The sequence below is a fragment of the Bos taurus genome, chromosome 5, assembly GCF_002263795.3.
Source record: "Bos taurus isolate L1 Dominette 01449 registration number 42190680 breed Hereford chromosome 5, ARS-UCD2.0, whole genome shotgun sequence".
NCBI lineage: Eukaryota > Metazoa > Chordata > Mammalia > Artiodactyla > Bovidae > Bos > Bos taurus.
The window spans coordinates 16721313-16727101 of NC_037332.1; the positions used below are offsets into that span (position 1 = coordinate 16721313).

At 39.0% G+C, this 5789-nt stretch overlaps 1 pseudogene; it reads right to left on the bottom strand.

The window, feature by feature from the left end:
* Nucleotides 1-1693: 1693 nt before the first annotated feature.
* LOC781871 (small ribosomal subunit protein eS6-like) lies at nucleotides 1694-2443 on the bottom strand (annotated as a pseudogene).
* Nucleotides 2444-5789: the final 3346 nt, after the last annotated feature.

A 5789-nucleotide genomic window follows, 5' to 3' on the forward strand; every position in this document is an offset into this window, starting at 1 on the left:
ACATCAGGAAGTTCACGGTTCACATATTGCTGAAGCCTGGCTTGGAGGATTTTGAGCATTACTTTACTAACGTGTGAGATGAGTGCAATTGTGCGGTAGTTTGAGCATTCTTTGGCATTGCCTGTCTTTGGGATTGGAATGAAAACTGACCTTTTCCAGTCCTGTGGCCACTGCTGAGTTTTCCAAATGTGCTGGCATATTGAGTGCAGCACTTTCACAGCATCATCTTTCAGGATTTGGAATAGCTCAACTGGAATTCCATCACCTCCACTAGCTTTGTTCATAGTGATGCTTTCTAAGGCCCACTTGACTTCACATTCCAGGATGTCTGGTTCTAGGTCAGTGATCACACCATCGTGATTATCTGGGTCATGAAGATCTTTTTTGTACAGTTCTTCTGTGTATTCTTGCCATTTCTTCTTAATATCTTCTGCTTCTTTTAGGTCCATACCACTTCTGTCCTTTATCGAGCTCATCTTTGCATGAAATGTTCCTTTGGTATCTCTGATTTTCTTGAAGAGATCCCTAGTCTTTCCCATTCTGTTGTTTTCCTCTATTTCTTTTCATTGATCAAGCTATAGAAGCTAGAAATCCTGTGTACATTGGGTCACAAGATAATCATAATTCTTAACTGTTGTAGTCACACTCACATCTGGATATTCTATAGCCTTAAACTAAGTTGCAAAAAAAAAAAAGTCACTTCTCCTTATATAACATATTAGGACAATATAGAATGTAAAAAGGAATAATGTTCCAGGACAAGTGAATATAAGAGACTGGTTCCAAATATTTCTGCTGTCTTTCTCACCCATTTTATGTCACTTTTCCTTCAACCTGCATTTTTTTGGTCAGAGGTCTTTAGTTAATTGTGTTACACAAACCCACATTCCCAAAGGCCTGAGTTTCAGTAGTATTGCCATTATGGAGTTGAAGATTTTTCACTAACTTTTATGTCTAGATCTGGATGTAGTAAGAGGCACATCCAGTGATTTTGAATTCTAACCATAATTCCAGCTGCCCCATGGTTATTTATTTATTGATATGTCAAAATGATAAGTAATTTAGAATACATATAAAATATGACATTGAGCTAGATGCTAAATATGAAGATTTGCCAAGAATAAACTAGTTCCTCAGAATGGGGTTGGCTATAAATATATAAAAACCTTCTGATTAATGGAAAGGGTAGAGTGATCACAACAACAAGAACAAGGAAAGAACAACAAAGACAATTGGGAAAGAACTGTAATTGAAATATTGTAACACTCAGAATGCACCGAAACTGTGCTCATGCTTAGAGGGTAGCAAGCGAATGTGGCCTTTTGGCTTTGAGATGGTCATGGTGTTCCAGCTTTACTCATAATTGATCATGCTGACTCCAGAGAGGAAAATAGATCAGAAGAGAAACAGTCTGAAAGCACAACACATGTACTCTTATTTATGAAGATCTTCAATATAATTTTCTTGTCTTCAATAAGATCTTCACTCACATTTATACATTCTAGCATGTAGTTTTCGATAAGTATCTTATCAAGCAATGGGGGTATATAGCTACTCATAGAAATGAAAGGATCTGGTTGAGTATCATAGTTTATAGGTTCTAACGTCCAGTATTAGTATCTTTTTTTTTTTTTTTTTTGATGTCTGATCTTATTTATTTGTTACTCTTAGAACATCTCAGTTTTGACTGGACTCAGAAGTAGAAGCTCTCTTCTACAAGAGAGGACAGCCTCTGTCTCTTGGCAATCTGTTCCTGCCATTTTTCTTTGGCCTCTTTCATTCTCTTGGCCAAAAGTTTAGCATATTCTGCAGCCTCTTCTTTGTTTTTCTTAGTACGCTGTTTCTTCAGAGCAATACGCCGGCGTTTGTGTTGCAGAACTCGTGGAGTCACGAGATGCTGAATCTTGGGTGCTTTAGTCCTAGGTTTCTTACTGTCTTTGTTTAGGGGCTTTCATACAACATATTGGCAGATATCATCTTCTTTAGAGAGACTGAAAAATTTGCGGATTCTCCTAGCTCTTTTTGGACCCAGGCGATGAGGCACTGAAGTATCAGTGAGTCCAGGAATATCCTTCTCCCTTTTTTTCACGATGACCGAATTGAGAACACTCAGATTGGCATCCACAATGCAACCCATACAGATTTTTATGCTTTCTCTCTCCAGTCCTCCTTGGTCTGTAACAGGAATGTCCCTTACTCAGTAGCAGGCGAACTTGGCCATGGGTCAAGACACCCTGCTTCATGGGGAAACCCTGCTTATTGTTCCCGCCACTGATTCGGGCCACATAACCCTCCATTCTTCACCCAGAGCATCAGCAACAACTTCTGTGGCCATATGCTTCTCTCAGAAGGTACGAAGTTTTCGTTCATTGTCCACTTCAATGAGCTTCTGGCAGCCAGTTGCTGGGAAAGAGATGTTCAGCTTCATTCTGAAGTGGTTGACAGCCTCTGAGGTGCCACAAAAAAGAGCCAGTATTAGTATCTTTGAAGGTTTGGAAGTCAAGAAAAGGAACAAAGACCCCCAACAGTAAGAAGTAACAGTATACAATTTTCTCAAGCCACTCATAGTTGCAAATCACTTGATATAACAAAGTTCTTTTTCTAGTATATGAGTGTGTACAGATTTTGTAAGCTGTATGTATAGATTCTGTATGATCTCTGGGTCAGGAAGATACCCTGGAGTAGGAAATGGCAACCCACTCCAGTATTGTTGCCTGAAAATTCCATGAACAGAGGAGCCTGGCGGGCTACAATCCATGGGGTCACAGTCAACCACAACTGATCACCCATGTCTCTATTTAATAATATATGCTGCTGGTGTTTAGTCGCTCAGTCGTGTCTGACTCTTTGCGACACTGTAGACTGTTTCCTGCCAACTCCTCTGTCCATGGCATATTCCAGGCAAGAATAATGGAGTGGGTTGCCATTTCCTTCTCTAATAATAATATGTAATTAGTAGTAAAAGCTACCATGCATTGAAATGGTATGGGACTAGCTATGTTTATTACATTACTTAATTTTCAAAGCAAGTTAATATTTCAGATGCTTTTCCAAAAGAGAAATGTGAGAAGTTTCTGAGACTGGAAGATCTAGAGAAGAACATTAGCTATTTTAAAATTATGTTTGGATCCTATGTTAATCTCAGTGCCTGTGAATTAGTGAAAAACATTTTTCTCCCTCGTTGCCATGTTAGTGCTTTCTGAATTCTAACCCCAAGTGCCTCAGACAACAAGACGACTCACTTTTTCTACCATTACTGTTTTATGATATATATGGTGGCCAAAGGCAGGGCCGGCATTGTGAAACTGACACTAGTTATACAATGCTATGTCTCATCCTGACTTCAGAGTCTTGAGTTTGTTCCATTATAAACCTCTGAGATCAGGAAAAAGTTCCTCCTCAATATTTTGCTAGAAATCCAGGGATCCCCTGGGGTTTTACATATGTCTTAAGAAGTAGAGGGAAGGCAAAATCTATAGTTGTCACGTGATTACTGAGCAAGATTCTGTTGAACTGGTGGGCATCCCTTATTGCTGCTGGTCAGTCAGAGTTGTGACTTTGGTAGCAAAAGGGATGGAATTTCACTTTGAGGTATGTGGCATGATAAACTGGCTGATAGCTGAACTAAAGAATTGAAGGATGAAAGCTCATAGTCAGGTAAAGACCTCTACCTAATGTAACTCCTCAAAATATTTAGTTATTCAGAGTGGTACCTCTCTTGGTCTACTCAACCACTACTTTATAGGAATCCCCACACCACATACCCTTTGCCACTCTTCTAGACTCAAGTCTTCACATTGTAGAGCCCAATTCATAAGCTGCCATGGATACTTTTCCTCTCATTTGGCCACTTATTCTTTATCCATCTATATCTATAAAGACCTTCTATTTTTCCACTATAGATTTTTAGGCAATATAATAAAAGTTGATTAAAAATTGACAAGTCAACCAACAAACAAACATTTAAATATTTTTTTCAAACATAAGGAATAGTCATTTTCAGATACATTCTGCAGGTAAGGCAGGTATATAGCAGTGCTGCTATGAAAATTTGAATCATTCCATAGCAGCAAGAAAAAATAAAAAAAACAAAAATACTGATTTTCACATTAGAATATATAATGTCCTGCAATAAATGCCTAGAATTCACTGATTCAGTCCTTCTAAGCTCTACATCTCCACATTTGGCTCTCAAATTATTCTCAGGAAAAAAAAAAAAGAGGTAAAATCAAGGAAAGGAGAGAGAAGGAAGAGAGACATAGCAGGAGTCTGTGACCTCAGCAAAATGTAATACATTACATTATGTATGGGCACAGTTGAGCTAATTCCAACAGCTTTTAGGTCTTCTCATCCCTGCAAAGAACACTAGCCTATACTTAACAGGTACATAAATGCTACAATAAAACATTTATGATTAAGTCCAGCTTAATCTCTAATCATGTATATTTATTTCAAATGTATTTCAATATGGGGTTTCTCTGGTAGCTCAGATGGTAAAGAATCCACCTGCATTGAAGGAGATCTGGGTTTGATCCCTGGGTAGGAAGATCCCCTGGAAAAGGGATTGGCTACCCACACCAATATTCTTGCCTGGAAAATTCCATGAACAGGAGCCTGGCAGGCTACAGTCCATAAAATCCCATGAAGAAAAGCTTGGTACCTTGAAGATGGTTAATAAATGAAATATGCGTATAACATAAAATTAGAAAGGAATAGTTTTGTTTTTCTTTAAACTTACACAGAGGTCTGATGTAGCCAGTCCAACATCAGACTAATAGCTGACTGAAATAATGAGTCTAAAATACTTATTTTGGAGCCTAGCATAATAGAAGGATTTAAAATTTAACAAAGCAAGCATGTTTTTATTATGGAAAATAGACTCCAAAAATACCAAGAAAATCTCTGGAGAAAAAATTTATAGAATGCCTGTTTTAGGGGGCCAGAGAAACGAATCGCCAGTCCAGGTTCAATGCACCATACTGGATGCTTGGGGCTGGTTCACTGGGATGACCCAGAGGGATGGTACGGGGAGGGAGGAGAGAGAAGGGTATCTCATCCTCTGTCATCCCCTTCTCCTCCTGCCCTCAATCTTTCCCAGCATCAGAGTCTTTTCCAGTGAGTCAGCTCTTCGCATCACATGGCCTAAGTATTGGAGTTTCAGCTTCAACATCAATCCTTCCAATGAAGACCCAGGACTGATCTCCTTTAGGATGGACTGGCTGGATCTCCTTGCAGTCCAAGGGACTCTCAAGAGTCTTCTCCAAACCACAGTTCAAAAGCATCAATTCTTCCACACTCAACTTTCTTTATAGTCCAACTCTCGCATCCATACATGTCCACTGGAAAAACCATAGCCTTGACTAGATGGACCTTTGTTGGCAAAGTAATGTCTCTGCTTTTTAATATGCTGTCTAGGTTGGTCATAACTTTCCTTCTAAGGAGTAAGTGTCTTTTAATTTCATGGCTGAAGTCATCATCTGCAGTGATTTTGGAGCCCCCCAAAATAAAGTCTGACACTGTTGACACTGTTTCCACTGTTTCCCAATCTATTTGCCATGAGGTGATGGGACCGGATGCCATGATCTAAGTTTTCTGAATGTTGAGCTTTAAGCCAACTTTTTCACTCTCCTCTATCACTTTCATCAAGAGGCTCTTCATTTCTTCTTCAGTTTCTGCCATAAGGGTGGTGTCATCTGCATGTTTTAGCACAAGTTTAATAGGATTATTGTCCTCTAACTTTCTCTTTTTACTATAATGTCATTCTCCTAGGAGTTTGGGACATAATTTAG